Below are 18445 nucleotides of genomic sequence, written 5' to 3'. Positions count from 1 at the left end.
ACGTCCTCCTGACGTGAAAGGCGCTTTATAAATGGAATCTTGTTGTTGTTGTTGTTGTTGCAGGTTCGAGTCCTGCCTTTGTCTTCTGGCAAAAATGTTTTTCTTCTGATGGTTGCATATTATACATTGGTAATTTGCGTTTTCTTTGACAATCGTGAAACTGCACGAACACCTATCAAGGAGATGTTGCTTACAACAGCAGTGTTTCTGTTATTTTGTTCTAATAACGCCATAGTCGGGATTTCGCTCCCCTTATAGCAACACATTTCGTTTCTGAAATGTAGATTTTTTCTCTTTTGAAACATTGGTGGAAAACGTATTCTCGAGTCACAGTTTGACAAGTGAAATTATAACCGCAGTTACAATAAATTGTCTTTGCGAAATTGTTCCAACTGAAGTGGATAGCTTGGATTTGTACCGGAGACCTCTTGTTTTGGAGTCAAAGCATTTACCAGAGAACTGCAACCCCTCCGCTACCTGCACACTGATCGGAGATTCAAAAGTAGGAGCATAATAGTCCTATCAATGAATGTAAAGACTGAACTGAAATCCACATGACCGTTTTCTTCCTTCACCAGATGATAGGCTCTCGCAGATTTTTCCAAGTCTTTACTCACCAGGAGCTCATTGCTGGTCGGTTGCTTCTTAGATATCAACAGCCAAATGCCCTTGTTCATAAAGGATTAGGCAAGTTCCTCTAATAGGTGATAATAACAACATTTAGCATTACTGTAACTCACGTGAATGCGTCAAACCGATCGCAGAGCTAAAGAGGTTGTAAAACCCTCAATAACCAAAACCGGAGTCTGAATAACAAATGGTAGTTAAACTAGCAACCGGCGAAATTTACTGCAAAGACTGATAGATTAGTCGACAGGACACTAATGACAATTGTCATGTCTCCTTTACCAGTATCAATTTGTACCAGCAGCTAACATATTAAATCAATGATTTTTCATGAATTGACAGCAATGGGTGAACTATTTCCAAGACGCAGTAAACCTGTAGTTTTATTTGTAATCACTAGAATCGCAATGTACATCATGCTGTGACAAACATGGCAGCAATAAACAACACGTATGATATTCGGGAATTCAAGAAGGCACCGCTGGCATCCCAGGATCTCCTGTATTACGTACAGGCGCTTTAACCCCTAAGCTACGTCGCCGCTACACATCGTTTCATGTTAATCAACATCCAGATGACTGTAATCATTGTCCAGCAGTTTGGTTTCTGCCATCACCTCAACATCAAGGAGTTGACCACTCGCCCGTTATCCTCCGATTCCCTAATTCCTTATCACGGGTTGTGAGTTTTTGATGCAGTCCCGATCCTTGCGGACATCCCAGTGCCTCTATTTCACTCTTTCGCTTTCTCTCTCACAAACGCATGCATACACTCTGTCAAAATCATTGTCTGTCCTTTCTCCTTTGATAGTCATGTCATTCTCTCTCCCCTCTTTCTGTGAAATTAATCTCGATCTCACTCTCACACCACTTGCACTCTCATATACACGTTCTCTCTCTCTCTCTCTCTTTCTCTCCTCGCTCATTCTCTCTCTCAATGGATCTCTCTCCTCTTACACTCCACCAGCCGCAGGTCACTGCATGCAATGGCTGGAGCCGCGATCACTATATGGCAGGAGCCGGGGTCACTATGTGGCAGGAGCCGGGGTCACTATGAGGCAGGAGCCGGGGGACAATCTGTGAGGAGCCGGGGATCACAATGCAAAAGGAGCCGGGGGTCACTATGTGAGAAGAGTCGGGCGCCACTAAGTGAAAGAAGTGGGGTTCACTGTGGCAGGCGCCGGGGTTACTGTGCTGCAGGAGTCCGTGTCACTATGTGCAAAAGTCGGGGGACTCTGTGTGGCAGGAGTCCGAGGTCACTATGTGAAGTGACAGGAGAGAGGGTAGGTGACCAGAGGCGCGGTCGAAAAGAAAGTTCTTAAGCAGAGTCCTGAACTGGGATGGGAGGGAGCCAGACGAAGGGAGTGAGAAAGGGAGTTCCATAGCCTCGGGTTACAGTGGCTGAAAGCACTGCCGCCGAGGGTGGCGTACAGGACTCAGGGTGTTGTTTTGAGGAGAGAGGAAGTCAGAGAGGTTAGGGTTGCAGAGGAGAGCAGTGACTTGCGTAGGAGGATGAGTATCGGGGAGCGGAGTTTCGTGCGGGACATAGTGAGTGAGAATGTGAGGGAGAGGGAAGAAGTGCGTTAGCGATTTTGGTGGGGGATTGTTCGGAAATGTTGTTAGTTTCTTATTACTTTTATTATTTTTATAAATATACGATCATGATTTCATTATCTTGATACTTTTTTATTATCATAATAATTACGGTTATTGGATGAATATAGTTGGCATTTTTGTTATCCGTATTGGAATAAAATTGGGATCATTGTTCAATTGTTACAGTGATTTTTGTTATATTTAATTGTTCTTGTGAAGTGGTGCGTTTCTATTTAGAAGTATTTATCGATTGTATAAATTTTTGATAAACTTTGCTCCGTTTTTAACAACAACAATATTACATTTGTACAGCTACTTTTAGCAAAAACCTACTTGACAGGAAAATCTTTGTAGAGAGCATTAAAGTTATGTCGATTATGTGGTAGGGCGCCGTAACAGACGCGAGGATTATCAACAATATTTATTATTATAGTAAAATGGACACTCATACCACAACAGTAAAAATAACCAGTCCAGTATTCACGGCATTGCTGTAATGTGCGTTGACATATTGATCTCTCAGCCTCACTTTAATGCGACTCAGAGCTCGAAGGGTTTTGTCCGACAGAGAGCGCGATGGTAGGAGTATTATTCAAACCGGCAGCAAGTAACTTGCTCAGTGTTGACCTGACCAGCAAAACATTTTCAATGTCCTTTTGTTTGTGTTGCTGAGGGAGAAAATTTACCTATGAGGAAATGGATGTGAGCAAGAAAATTTGTCTCGCACATCGCAAACACTGGTTTGTGTCGAGTTATCGCAGCTGCAAAGCACCCAATAAACAGAGTGTTGTTCCTTTCGCTCTCTCCCACTCTCTCACTGCACTCCGCAACTCCCCCACCCCCAACAGCCACCCGATAATCCTTTCCTTTATTAAAGACACAAATCAGAGCAATACGCTCATATAATATCCGGAATTGGTTTCAGAACACATCAGTATAGTTAAAATTTGATTTGTTGCCACAGTTCAACTGAACTGCTGAGTATATAGTTTCTCCTGAGCAAGTGAGTGTCCGGGAGATTACACCTCTGCCACAAAGTTATGTTGCAAGCAGCAGATTGATTGAATAATTGAATAACGTTTCTGTCTGTTGTGCAGAAAGTGCACCACAATATGTCAGTCCCAAGTTGGCATAAGGTATATCAATAATCAGAGCTTCCTGTGACTCACTCAGCAAGTCAGGCCGGTTAGCTCAGTTGGTTAGAGCGTGGTGCTAATAACGCCAAGGTCGCGGGTTCAATCCCCGTACGGGCCATAATTTTAATTACAGCCCATTATGTTACTTTAGCTGCAGCGCTGCTGCCATCAATAATAATAATATTTAACCTGGCGATTGTTAAAGCGCCTTATCACGTCTTCAAAACCTCTCAAGGTGCTTCACAAAACATACAGTAAAGTGAATTTATTGGATGTTTTGTGGCCGAAAAGCTGCAGGTAGTAGTCCTAGCAGCCCACAAACACTTGTGGATCAACGTCACCAATTCATTACTATTATTTCTTTTATTATTGTTATTATTGATTGAAGGTATTATGCCCCAGAAAACCGATTCGTCAAACGACTACGAACCTGTTCTTATTTACTATTCTTCTAATACTAATACTGATCTTCCCTCTCAAGGTTCCTGGTTTTATTGCTGGTGTACATTGGAAAATGGATATATTATTATTTTCGCCACCATGATCGTTGTTATCGTAACAATAATAATAAAAAATGGAATAGCGGATCAAACTGAACAATGTAGCAAAATGTATTCACTGGACAATTCGTAAACAATTTGATATTGATGTAAAGTTCAACTCGTTTCAACATCAGTCAGCGAATGTCATACAATTAAACAACTTTACAATAATCTGTGGTAAACAATCATCATTGTGATCGCCTCATCATCCTGGGCGACTTTAACCTACACTTCACCCCCTCCTGCTCCATCTCCACAGACTTCTCTTCCCTGCTCTCCTCACTCAACCTCTCCTTACACATAAACTGCCCCACTCACAGTCACGGCCACCCAATCGATTTGGTGATCACCCGGGGCCTCAGTGTCTCGGATGTCACTATAACCGACAAGGCCATCTGTGACCACTACTTCATCTCCTTCACCACCTCCACCCCCCTCCCCACCTCCACCAGACCCACCACCATCTTCGACCGCCCTTGGAAGAAATTACCCCAACAAACACTAACCGATGCCTTGGAGTCCTCTGAGCACCCCTCCCTCTGGCCTTCAACCCTCACCGACCCCTCTTCTCCTCTCTCCCTCCTCCACAATACGCTCTCCTCCACACTCGATACTCTTGCCCCCATCACTTCCCGCACTGTCTCCTACTCCCGCTCTTCCCCCTGGTACACCGCACATCTCCCGCTCACTGAAAAGCGAGGTGCGGGCTGCTGAACGCACCTGTGTCAAATCTGGACTAACGGTCCACCGACAAATCTGGCTGGACCTCCTCAAAATTTAGCGCTCCACTTTAGCCTCGGCCAAGTCGTCCTTCTACTCCAGGATAATCCTGGAGGCGAAGAACAACCCCAGGCTACTGTTTTCCACCACAACCCGACTCCTCCTTCCCCCCCGCCACCCCGCGCAGGTCATCTCCTCCAACCTTCACTGCGAGGAGATGCTGGATTTCCTTGAATCCAAGATCAAGGGAATTCGCTCCGCGGTCACTTCCCCTCCAACATCCGCCAACCCCCCACCACCTCACTCCCAAACTCCGACTGCGACCCATCCTCCCCTACTCACTTTTGTACCCGTTTCCCCACCCTCTGTCACGAAACTCATCCTATCCCTAAAACCAACCACCTGCTCCCTTGACCCCATCCCCACTCCACTCCTTATCTCCCAGCTCCACTTTCTTGCCCCACATATCACTGACATCATCAACCTGTCCCTCTCCTCTGGCTCTGTCCCCATTCCATTAAAAACTGCCATCATCACGCCCACCCTGAAAAAACCCTCCCTTGATGCGTCGCAGCTATCAAGCTACCGGCCCATCTCCAACCTCCCCTTTCTCTCCAAGGTCTTGGAAAGAGTTGTCGCCTCCCAACTGCGCTCTTTCCTTTCCACCCATTCTCTTTTTGAACCCCTTCAGTCAGGTTTCCGTGCTGCCCATAGCACAGAAACTGCCCTGGTCAAGGTCACCAATGATATCCTGACCATCTGTGACCAGGGCTCCCTCTGCCTCCTCGTCCTCCTCGACCTATCGGCAGCATTCGATACGGTCGACCACGCTATCCTACTCCACCGCTTGTCCTCCCACCTCAACCTTCAAGGCACTGTCCTTGAATGGTTTAGGTCGTACCTTTCTCACCGTCTTCACTTTGTCTCAACGAATGGCTTCTCCTCCACCCCCCGTACTGTCTCATGTGGTGTCCCTCAGGGCTCTGTCCTCGGTCCCCTCCTCTTCACCCTCTATATGCTCCCCCTCGGTGACATCATCCGCAGACATGGAGTTAACTTCCACATGTATGCGGATGACACCCAACTCTACCTTTCCTCCTCTACTCTCAACTCCACGACCACCGATGTCCTGACAGCCTGCCTGTCCGACATCGAGTCCTGGACGAGAGACAACTTTCTTCAGCTCAACGTGCGAAAAACCGAGGCCCTCCTGATTGGCTCACGTCAGCGCCTCCGCACCTCAGGCGCTGACACCATCAGCATCCAAGGCTGCACTCTCCACCTCTCAAAGCCAGTCAGGAACCTCGGCGTTTTGTTCGACCCTGAGCTGTCCTTTCTCCCTCACATCCGCACCACAACTGGCACCGCCTTCCATCACCTCCGGAACATCGCCAGACTACGGCATTACCTCACCCCTCACGCTGCTGAAACCCTGGTTCACGCCTTTGTCACCTCAAGGCTGGACTATGGGAACTCTCTCCTCGCCGGCCTTCCCGCCACCTCCCTCCACAAGCTGCAGGTCATTCAGAACTCTGCAGCTCGTGTACTGTCCCGCACTAGGCTTCGCGACCACATCACTCCCACCCTCGCCCTCGCTCGCCTCCAATGGCACCCCGTCCCCCAGATGACCGAATTCAAGATCCTCATCCTCACCTACATGGCCATTCTCTGCATTGCTCCCTACAAAATCTCCGCCCTCCTATCCCCCTTTTACCTGCCCGTACACTCCGTTCCTTTTGCTCCGATCTGCTCCACATCCCCCGCGCTATCCTCCCTAACATCGGGGGCCTCTCAGCCGCTAGGCTCTGGAGCTCCATCCCCCAGTATCTTCCTCCGCTTCCTCCCTTTCCTCCTTGAAGGCCGATCTCAAGTCGTTTCTCTTTGACCGTGCCTTCAGCTCCCCTCTTGACTCGCTACCCACTCCTCACTCCCTCCCTTCCCTCCCTTAACCTGACCACTTCACGCCTGCTCGGGTCTTGACCCAACTCTCCAGCGCCTTGGGACGTCCTCCTGACGTGCAAGGCGCTCTATAAATGAAATCTTTTTGTTGTGTTGTTGTGATCGCTCACTTCTCCTAGAATCAAGTCCAGTCGCCCCATCACCTGAAACCTGACCAGTTTCAGGTCTATCGCTTCCGCTCTGCATTTTCTAGAGTGAAATGGAAGTTGTTGCTGTTGAATGACAAAATAAAATGTCGACATCTGACTGTGATTGCCACCCGAATCATAATAATAAACCTTGCATTTGACATAGCGCTTTTCACGGCGGGAGGACGACCCAAAGGATTCGCAGAACACACTGTAAAGTGTGTTGACTGTCTATTTGTTGGCGAACGCGGCAGCCAAATGTGCACAGCAATGTCCCACAAACAGTCGTAGGTTGAGAATGACCAATTTATTATTGTTTTTGGTTTTGGAGGGCTTATTATTAAGCGTGTGGAGTAAGGAAACTTGTCCAAGGTTTTGCTCTGCCGGGAACTGAACTCATGTCTCTCGCTTGCAAAACGAGTGCTCTAACCACTGAGCTGCAGGACTCCACGCTATAACCTGATATTTTATCTTAACAATCGTAATGGTTGAGCTCAATGAATTGTTTCATAATATTACTGCTTTCAGCTTATTGGACTCTGTTCTGCAGTTCTTCGACAACTTGAGATCAAACCGGAACCAACTCTTTACTTTTTCTTGTCGCATTATATGCTTCAAAGCTGCAGCAACAACGTAATTCATTTCAGCAGCAGGAAAATATCATGTTTAATTTGTTACCTGAAATCTTTATAGGTTGCTGCAGTTACAAAATATAATTTCGTTTCATGGTAACTGTATTTTTTACGTGTCCAAACCACTTTAATTGAAAAAGTGGTGAGTCTGCTTCAATATTTTAGAATGAATTTCAGAAATAAAAGTTAAATAAATGTTTTTGCCAGGTTTCGAACATGTGACTTATCACGTCTGAGGTAAACTTCATAACCTCTACGCTAATAGAAGCTTCTTTGAGTTGATCAGCGTTGAGAAATGAGTAGAAATCAAATGCTTCTACACCAACCTTCGGATGTTTGACAAAAATCCTGAAAATGCTGGATTTGAATTTAGCAGCTGAATTAATGTATTCCTGGAAGTTCACATAAAAGGAAATGATTTCGAAAGTTGCAGAAATAGGAAGAGCCAAACATCATAAATATCAGGCCCATGGAGCCATGAAACAAGACGTTGGTGCGTTACCAAATTGTCAAACCATGGAAACCTGATCCCCAAAACAATTTAAATTTCTGACCGTTTGTTTGAAAAGCCATGCAGCAGACATTGAATAAAAACATTTCTACAGTGAGGTTTTTTGAATATCGCCTTAAAAAGGCTTGAAATTATTGATAAAGTTGCTGAATTCGGCGCTTTTTTACTCCACAAATGTCAAACGATGGTCCGAGATGCGACCCGGGCCTCCGTCTTGCAGGATGAACATTCAACCTGAGAGATGGTGGTACAATATATTTTTTTGACACGTGCGGACATGGGACATTGTGGCCCAGCTGTCGAAGGCGCAAGGTTTACGTTCCAGTCTCTTCGATCCATCGGCTTGATTCACACTGCTATCAAATATACAGGATCTTTTGCAATGCTATCAAATGTACAATGTCCAAGTCAGCTGCGTTTCCTGAATAGAAAGAGCAGTGTGCACAAGGTAACAATTGATTCAATTTTCCAATCATTAACCAGCAGCCAATTTTTTCTCTCCTTGAGTCAATAACCTGAGAATGTGGTGCTGTAAATGACCGTTTGTTCACTTACAAGGTTAGATTAGCTTTACAATTCCGTTGAACCTCAAAAGATTAATCTCCTCTGAGAAGTAATTTGTCTTGAAATCCAAATTTCGGAAGAACAGGTGTAGAAACAGTGTAGAATTTCGAAGAAAAGGAAACACCACTCCCGTACACCTTTGCGGATTGGTTGAAGTGGAGTTATCAGTGTTTTGGAAGAGGGGGAAACTGGTCGGGTCAGAACCGATATGTGGGCTTTAAAGAATATATGGTTGTCGAACAAGGTAAGGAGGCTCCACAAGGTGGAGCAAACATTCATGATAGTTATACAGACAATCGCTCAGAACAAAATTGTTATTTACCACGGAATCAAGAGTTTTGGCAGACAGATAAAATTATTCTGTTTGCTGATGAATACAAATTGGTCGTATGAATAAAGCCGAGGTGTGGTTTCGTTTCTGATTCTTGCAAGTTTAAAACAAAAATATCCCTGGAAAGAAGGAAAGCTTGTATCCTGCTCAATTGGTTACGAATTCTTGCACATAGAGAAATCAGACTGTTGAATGAGTTTTCTACAACACAATCTGAACAACAGGCAATATAAGGGCCCGGCTAGCTCAGTCGGTAGAGCATGAGACTCTTAATCTCAGGGTCGTGGGTTCGAGCCCCACGTTGGGCGTCACATTTTAAAAGTAAAGTTTCGAATACGTTCTTTCTTTAGTGTTGCTCGGAAACAAAGCAGCAGTCGTACACATGTCGATATACAATCACGCTTAAAGTTACGTGATAAGGCACTGGATCAAATGCATCGACTACTATTATTAAAAGGAATGAAGAACAGTGCAAGCCATTGTCGCCACACATTCACGCTTATAATTAAGGCAAACCTTTTATGACATCTTGAAAAATATGTGTATGTGGTGGAATAAACGCTTCTGCATCAAATTCAGAAAATTTACGTTACAGACATCGATATGTATTTGTACAAATGTCCACCAATGAAGTATTCGATGTCCCACCGAACTAAACCTAGAGGATCGAATTCAAGATCCTAATCGTCACCTACAAGGTCATTCGGGGCCTTGCTCCCTCCTACTTTTCCGAACTAATATCCCCCTACCTGCCTGACCCTACCCTCCGTGTCATTGGCTCCGGTCAGCTCCAAATTCCCCACCCCAACCGCCCTACCTTCGGTGGCCGGGCCTTCAGCCTCTCAGCCCCTCGGCTCTGGAACTCAATCCCCAAGTGCCTTCGCCTTGCTTCCTGCCTTTCCTCCTTCAAGGCCATTCTCAAGACCTTCTCTTTTACCGTGCCTTCAGCTCCTCCCTCGACTCTCTAACTCCTCGTCGCTCCCTCCCTTCCCTCTCCTCACACTGACCATTTCCCCCCTGCTCGGTTCCTTACCCAACTGTCCAGCGCCTTGGGACGTTCTGTAAAAACATATCTTTACAGATATGTTCATTGATGTTGTGGTGTTGAGGATTCGGTGCTTTAACCTCAACGGTCCAATTCGATTCACGGAAACTATTACTTTCACTAATGGCAGTTTCCCTGACTTACGTAATACGTGAACTTTGCCATCCAGTGCATTCTTCAACAAAGGATAACATTTTCCCTTCGAGAATATTTGCAGTGGAATTAAACTTGTTTTGATCCAAAATCTACTGTGCTTTGGATCATGTTGTTCTGTGGAGGAACACAATATCAGTGTGAAATTATAAGTGGTCTCTAAAATTTCCAAAAGCGACATTACAGCATAAGTTTCTCACACCGCACGTGGAGACGCCGGGGATTGAACCCGGGACCTCATACATGCGAAGCATGCGCTCTACCTCTGAGCTACATCCCCACATAATCCGCAGTTTTGAATTTTGTACAGAGCGTAGATGTGTGCAGTGACTTCGCAAAAGGAGGTGCTTCCAAGTCTCTTTCTGATTGCAAACCAGAAGAGATAACAGACAGAATTTCAGCTTTTGTTGTTGAGATAATTACATTGTATTCAGACATATGCTTATTTATTGAAACCTTTTTGGGATTTAAGATTAGCCCTCTTCATTAATCAACAATGCGATCGACAGCAACAATTTGGTGAAAAAAACTGGCGATAATTGGGTTTAGTGGACACTTTGAATCTGGGACGTGCGAGACAAACGTGACTATCTCTTCCAGACTGAACGTCATTGCTCAAATTTGTTAATGAATCAAACGTTCTCCGTGAACAGTCAATCTAAATGAAACGATTAACTGTAAAATAAAACTAGTCGAAACATTGTGTCATGACCCTGAGATTAAAAGCCTGGTAGCTCTAACCACTGAGGCACTCGGACTCTTAATGCAGAATATCTGTCCTTTATGATTCTGCTGCTGAACGATTGCGGCTATTGAGTGATTTGCGTCATTGTGAACAACAAGTCTAGAGAGATTTGTTCTTATATAGGTACCACATTGTAAATCAAGTCATTCGTGTTGTCTCTGACATATGTCTTGCTGTATGACCAAATAGCTAGAGGTCGTCACTAATAACACAAATATTCCGGGTGCGTTGCACTGGTACCTTCACCGTCGGTGTTTAGCCCCACCTTGTGGCTGCAGGACTGGTTTATTAGATGCAGTTATTTATGTCATTTGAGAACCTGTAGGAAACTGGCTTCTCGAGTCATAAATTTATCATATCAATCTTTGACCATTTTGACAAAAGCTTTTCTTTGCAAATTATTCCCAACAAAATTGGAGGTCTGAATTTGAAACATAGACCTATTGTTATGAGGCTAATGATTCCAAAATTGAACTACCTCCCAACAGCAGCTCGTACACTGCAAAGTGATCTAAAGTATCAGCATAAATCTCCTGTCAATGAATGTAGAGACGTAACTAAAATTTTGTTGACCAGGTTCTTCCCTCGCCTGACGACATTTTGTCTATCTGTTACGGTCAAGATTTTGTCATCAGAATCCCACTGGTGGTGGGTTGCATCTCAGAGCTAAATACAGCGAAATGCCTCCTTCATTTATTTATGCATTTGTGTATGAATAAATGGGGACCTTCCAGTTCTAAGCGACAGGAACAACAGTTGTGTATGATAATAGCTCACGTGGACGTGTCAAACCGTGTCACGCAACTGAAGGGAATCTAAAACGCATTGGAATCCACACAGAAGCCTGGGTAACCATTGGGAATGAAAGCGATAATCGGTCTCTTGTAACAGAGATAGAGACTTCTTGACAGGGAAACAGGCCAAACATCTATTATCCCCAATATCAGTTTCCATTTTTGCCAGGAGCGTCGCAAACCACAATACCAAATGATGGATATGTTTCATGATTTGAAGTGGTGGATTATATATCAGGTACACAAAATCTGCAGCTTGATTTATAAAAAAAGCAAGCTGCATCTATTTCGCACACATCACGCGGGTTAGCACTCCAGTGTGCTTGGCAGTGGTGGAGTCTGACCACCAAAGAGTGGAGAGGGAGCAGGGGAGCTGACCGTTAGCAAGATCAAAAGGAAGATTTTTCAGGCGTGATTTGAAAATGGAAGCGGCAAAGCAGAGGGACTGAGGAAACATTTTCAGAATTGTCGACTGGATTCTTCTCCATGTGTCTGGGTTAACCCTTTCCCACTGCTCAACTCGGTTGCATCCACTGATCCGCATGGTTACCTCATACCCCAAATGCACACATTCCTGTCCCTGTCAACAATGGTCTCCTCACTTAGTGCGTCCCCGCCTCCTTTCACTCCTGGACCGTCCCAACGTCTCACTCTCTGTGCCATCGTATGAATTATCCACCAGGTTCATGGTGACACGCCCTGACAGTTGTCCTACAGCTGCCATCCTGACCGCCTTGACTCCCATTTCCGCTCCAAGACCCACGCGTTGCAACAACTGGGAAGAAACGTCCCATTGTCCATTTTTCACTCCACCGCTATCACCTTCATCAAGCAAACTATTTGTCCCTGCAAAATGCCGCACCTCTACAATAAATTCCTCACATTCCAAGATCTGATCGTCGACAAATATGTGTCAGTGGGATGACCATTCTCGCTAATTCTTTGATTCCCCCTTCCAGTCTCGGTTTATGGTCATCTAATCAGAAGGTACCCTGAACACTACAATAGAATAATAACTGACAGCCGAAATAGCACAGTTGGGAAAGCGTTAGACTAATGATCTAAAGGTCCCTGGTTCAATTCCGGGTTTCGGCAATTTTTTGTATATTTTGTCATTTATGGCGAATAAATAATTTTCATCAATTGTAAGTCTTCATCCTCACTGAGAGGAGTAAACGTACAGCGTGCTCACAAGTTACACAAATAATTAACCGTAGAGCCTCCACGAAGAACGTCCGAGCGCCTTACAGGATAATTGAAATGTGCCGTGAATGTATTTTGTGCGCGAATTGGACAATAAATTTTCGCACAACAATATTCCACCAACAGCACAAATGTCGACCTGACTAGACAGCCGTGGCCTCGCTTTAACTTCTCGTTGTTAACTCACCCAATCCAGCAAACTTGCAAACTGCAGTGGAATGAAAGCTGCCTTCCAACGTTAACAATTGCAAGAGCAAAACTCCTTCGAGATTAAGAAACTGCCGAAATCACTTTCCGGAATTGTAGACATTGTTCCTTCTAAAAATTCAGACAGAAGAGGCACCGCTGGGATTTGAACCCAGGATCTCCTGTTTACAAGACAGGTGCTTTCACCGACTAAGCCACAGCGCCGTAGATAACTGAGCTGTCATTTTTTCTTCAGGGAAACAAAATGTCATGTAAAAGTTATCAATAATAACAATAATAAGTATTATTTTCCCTTTGGCAAAGAGGCTGAAAAAGATTCCAACGGTTTCTTTAGAGTGATTTGACGGTGTAATTTGAGAGCGAATGTTTCTTTGAATGTGAATTCAATTCTTAAATCAATTGCAACATTATAATCCAAAAAGGCTAATCCAGACTCGCGATAACATATCGGATCTTTCACTGGACACTCAGAAATTCAGAGCGACAATAGTTTTTGATTATCAATTAATTGGTTGCTTTGCTAGCGCCCTGTAATTTTGACCTTTGTTTTGTGAAAGTGAGTATGACCAGTCACAGAAGATATAAACAGTGGAATCTAAAATGCAGGTAGAAGGAATTGCATGACATGAATCGATTCACTGTCTTCCCTTGATCCATGTTGGTTTGGTTATCAAGATTCGGATCAATTTCCAATGCAATTCAAGTTCACTTGGAAGTCAGGGAGAGAAAAAAAAACTTGATTCTATTAAAAGCAGAGAATCTGTTGCCAACGTCATTTCGGCATTTTTCACACTTGTATTATTTCACACAGAAGTGAATTGTTCAATCAATACTGAAACATTATAACTCCAAGAAATCATACTTTTTAAACTACTGTCGTCACTGTACTCGAAAGGGCTGCTGTGTATTTGGTTTTATCTGTCTTCATGGACGCTGTCCTACGTGAGGGAAGCTATGTCAATGCAAATTGTTATTGTTTTCTTCTTCACAAGCAAAAACTAAATCTATGTCACTGGATATGAAATTCATTATCGTTACTGAAAATAAAAATGGCAGCAAAGCTTCTGCTGATGATTTCTTTCGCCCACGGAACCAACCACAATCACACAATAAAATTCGAGACGCCGTCACACACAACTGGACTGCATGTGTTTCGGATCTGATCTGGGGATCGGTATTACGGAGGACGGAATGTAGGGTCTGAGCTGTGGTACATTCTTCAAAACGAACAGAATTGTCGTGTCCAAGAAATGGAAACTCGTACTTTCCTCAAATGAAGCACTCTACATAATTGGAATTTATTGTTGCCATTTTTTAAAACAAAACAGAAATGATCAACTAAAGTGTATATTAAAGCAGCTCTAGTGGCGCAACAGGTTAGCGTGCGGAACTTACATGACAGTACTTCCTCGAGAAATCCCGAGGTTGTGAGTTCGACGCTCACCTAGAGCAATATTTTTCATAGGTTTAGTCAAGTGAGTTCCATCAGTGGACAACTGGGCAGGTCACGGAGTAATGACTTTTTCGTTCGGATTCAGCCTCGGATTCAACCCTTAATCAAACCTCGAGAAACGCTCCTAGAAGCCGCCCCGTAAGAAATGGAAATAAATATTAGGTAAATGATGCACTTGGTGTTGAATTTGATCAACTTTGGCTTCAAGTAAAAAAATTTAAAGAGACATTGCACGTTAATGCAGGAGGATGTCGAATCTCAGGCAATTTGACAGTCCTGTAAAGTGAGTTGCACTGATACTATTGTATTGCATTGACCATTAAACTCGCTAGAAAATGAACCGTCTCTTTATCATTTGGCAAAGAGAATATCTGTTGACAATTATTATGTGAGTTGATTAACTGCAGTTCGTGGCCTCGCTGACACATTGAATCAGCAATTAACGAGTATTGCTTGAAGATTTTTGTTGACGATTCGATTTGAAGATCACGATGAATTTAACTAAATGTTCAGCAAATCAACAAAGTTCCATTCAGTTTTGTAATGCCATTTTCTCCTGTTGATATGTCAGATACTTGGTGCACAAGTGGCTCGTTGGTCTTGGGGTTTGATTCTCGCTTAGGGGTAAGCAACTAAATCAATATGCGAGAGGTTCCGAGTTCAACAATAATAATATTAATAATAATATTCCTTGCATTTGATATAGCGCTTTTCACATCGGGAGGACGTCCCAAAGCGCTTCACGGAACACACAATAAAGTGAATTGAATGTATATTTGTGGGCGAACGCGGCAGCCAATTGCGCACAGCAATGTCTCATAAACTGTCGTTGATTGAAAATGACCATTTTTGTTATTGTTTTTGTTTTGGAGGAATTATTATTATGCGTGTGAAGTAAGCAAACTTGCCCAAGGTTTCGCCCTGCCTGGAATTGAACTCACGTCTCTCGCTTGCTAACCACTGATCTACAGGCCTCCACAAATCCCGAACGAGCCCAAATTTTAGTAGAATGTTGTCTATGTTTCTCATACTGTCTTTATTTTGAAACAATTAAACTAACTTGGTAATAGCAATGTAGTAAGTAACCAATTTATTAGGTGAAGATAAGCATCTGTTGCGGTGTAGCGGTTTTATTCAAAAAATGTGTTGACACACTTGACTATTATGCAAGAATTTTATGATTAAAATCCGTGCACGCGGAATCATGGGGGAGATAAGCAAGGATTGAAAAACGCACTGAAAATCTCCAGCGGAGACCCCAATAGAGTTAGCTTTGAACAGAGTGAAACACTAACATCGTGAGACTGTTGAAGGAACTTGTTGAGAGTGGAAAATATGCAGAGGGGCATTTTGGTGCTGTGGGGTCTTGGAGCCTGTTGTTGGGGAGGAGTACTTGATGATCTGCAGCCCGTGGAGGGAGGAGATGGGGAGGTCCAGAAACATGCAGTTTGGCCGTCAAGCCTGGATGTGATGAACGTGTGGATGAGGGTCTCGGTGGCCTGTGGGGAGAATAATGGTGTAGCCGGGCAATGTTACTAAGGTGCGGAAAGCGGAGAGAGTCATGGCACCGGTATGCAGTAATGTTGATTCGATCAGGACAACGCGTTTTCGTCTGGGCTCCGTGGGGTGCACAGCGCATCCACAAAATTTGCATTGACTTTAATGGCGCCTACATTGATTTACACAGTATCGCCTCAACTTAGAGTCAAGCATTCTGAGACTCTCCCAGCATGAAGGGTGATTTTTAACTCCAACCTGATATTATTATTATTTTACTTATTCACAAAGGAGCAAAAAGTATGAAACCAAAGAAACAATTCCGGCATTTGCAAATCATTCCTTCAGGCGCAGCTGGATTTCTGCCTTCAGTTTTGGCCGCAACTTTTCAGGAAACACATAAAGGTTTCGAGCGTTGCAGGGAAGCTGTACAAGATTGAAATGGGGGATGAGTATCTTTGGTATTGAAGAAATATTGAAAAAGTTGGCTCTATTTTATTTGGAAAATGAAAGTTGATAATAGTCCTCATAGAGCAAAGTATATGAGGGATTTTGAAAGAAAGAACAATGAGAAACTATATGAACCATTGGATACTCTCTGACTTTTGTCCAAGGTTGTAAGATAGTCACAAGAAGAGCGAAATGGAGAGCATTTTGTGATCTCCATTAAACACAGGAACTTGGAAACACAAACGACAATGGTTTGGACATAGGCCTTACATAAATCTACGGCCTTACCTTTGCTTATCTCTGACCTACATACCCCACAACAACCTGTTCGCTCCAACTGCTCAGCAAACTCTGGCCTGTTCCACATTCCACAGCCCGACCCGCCCCATCATTGGCCGTCGCGCTTTCAGCCTTTCTGCTCCCACCCTATAGAACTTTATCCCACATTCCCTTCGCCTCGCTCCCTTCTTATCTGGTTCAAGATGCGTTTGAAGACCCTCCTCTTAGACCGAGCCTTCGGCCACCCTCTTATGTTCCCTGTCCTCCACCCTCTCTGTGTCCAAATATTGACCTAATGTATCAACCTAGCAGAGCAGCTATCCCTCACGTATCGTGCAACATCCGTCACATGCACAAAAATAATTAAATATGGAGGGCACAAATAAACGCATTTTCTAATCTAATTTATTGAATCTAACTGTCCTTATTAAAAAGGTTTGCTGCACAATGGATTTTGAGTTTCACAATGATATAAATGCAGCACAACGATACCTGAAACATATTGCTGACGTGCCTGAAGTTGTTTGTTCCACCATCTAATAATAATGCGATGATCGCATCATTTCACAACCTCCATGGAGTTTCTCAAACGCTACAAATATGTGACCGTATTAACTCAGTGTTACAGAAGCGGCTGCTCTATCTTCGCAAAAGGTGTCGCTGCTGTGAAAAATGCCACGAAGATCCAAAGTTTTGAAAATACAAGTCATTTATTATCCTGTTCTTGCAGCAGTTGGAATTCCTGGTCAGTATAATAACTGCTGGTATTTACTAGTGGATTTTTGTAGCTCAGGGTTTAGAGCACTCCCTTCGCAAGCGACAGAATGTTGTTGATTCCCAGCTAGGCTAAGCGATCGGCAAGTTTCCTTATTCCATTTGCCCAACCTTTTCGAGCTCTCCCCATAGTGCAGCATTGCGTGCTCCCCAAATATCTATGTAATGTTGCTCAATTCCGCTCCTCTACATTGGCTCTTCCCAATAACAATAATAAGAACGTTTAATTTCACTTTATTCTTGTTTCGCTGATGTTTTTATAAACCAAATCGTCAGTATTTTACTTGACAGCTCAGTTTCTAACTAACTTACCCGTTGTGTTTCTCTTACAGTTAATTTACTGGCGATTGCGATCCTGTCCCGAGGAAAATGCGGATTGTCCAAATGTATCACCCGCTACCTCGTGGCTATGGCTGCGGCGGATCTGTCAGTCATTGTCTCTGAAGTAATCTTGAAACAAATCGGTGATATTTATTTACTTACCTCATTTTTGTTCTACACTCCTGTCTGCAGCTTCATTCATGTCATTTCTGTAGCCGCCGTCGACTCTGCTGTGTGGCTAACTGTGGCTTTCTCCTTTGATCGCTTTGTGGCCATTTGTTGTCAGAAACTGAAGCCAAAATACTGCACTGAGAAAACAGCGTCTGTGGTTATAGGAATTTTAATTACGCTGCTCTGCTTAGAAAATATTCCCTTGTATTTTATATTCCAACCTTACAGCAGAATTCATCAGTTGCCCTGGGGTTGCCTTGTCAAAGTAAAGATTCGCTATCAGTCCGCGTGGATCGCATTTTATTGGTTTGAACAGATTTTGGTCCCTTTGCTCCCATTCGTGTTGATTTTGCTGCTCAACGCTCTGACCGTAAGACACATTCTTGTGGCCAGTCGAGTCCGAACCAGACTGCGGGTCTGCAACAGCAGCGCTGATCATCGCAATGATCCGCAAATGGCGAACAGGAATAAATCCATCATTTTACTGTTCACTGTATCACTCAGTTTTATATTGTTGTGGGTGACATCTGTTGCACACTATATACAATATAGAGTTAAGGAGGCTTACAGGTCGAGAGGTCTCTATAACCCTTTGGCAAAGTTTGAAG

At 43.8% G+C, this 18445-nt stretch overlaps 4 non-coding genes across 4 annotated transcripts; 3 read left to right on the top strand and 1 right to left on the bottom strand.

Annotated features, from left to right (window-relative positions):
• The first annotated feature begins 3402 nt into the window (after window positions 1-3402).
• Window positions 3403-3476, top strand: trnai-aau. Its single transcript has one exon. It is a non-coding gene; the product is annotated as a tRNA-Ile (tRNA).
• A 5504-nt stretch (window positions 3477-8980) lies between these two features.
• On the top strand, window positions 8981-9053 carry trnak-cuu. The gene has a single exon. It is a non-coding gene; the product is annotated as a tRNA-Lys (tRNA).
• Window positions 9054-12504: 3451 nt separating this feature from the next.
• Window positions 12505-12577, top strand: trnai-aau. Its single transcript has one exon. It is a non-coding gene; the product is annotated as a tRNA-Ile (tRNA).
• Window positions 12578-13022: 445 nt separating this feature from the next.
• On the bottom strand, window positions 13023-13096 carry trnat-ugu. Its single transcript has one exon. It is a non-coding gene; the product is annotated as a tRNA-Thr (tRNA).
• Window positions 13097-18445: the final 5349 nt, after the last annotated feature.

The sequence above is a fragment of the Callorhinchus milii genome, unplaced genomic scaffold (assembly GCF_018977255.1).
Source record: "Callorhinchus milii isolate IMCB2004 unplaced genomic scaffold, IMCB_Cmil_1.0 Scaffold224, whole genome shotgun sequence".
Lineage (NCBI taxonomy): Eukaryota > Metazoa > Chordata > Chondrichthyes > Chimaeriformes > Callorhinchidae > Callorhinchus > Callorhinchus milii.
The sequence above is the reverse complement of the archived record's forward strand: the minus strand, read 5'-3'. Positions and strand labels throughout refer to the sequence as shown.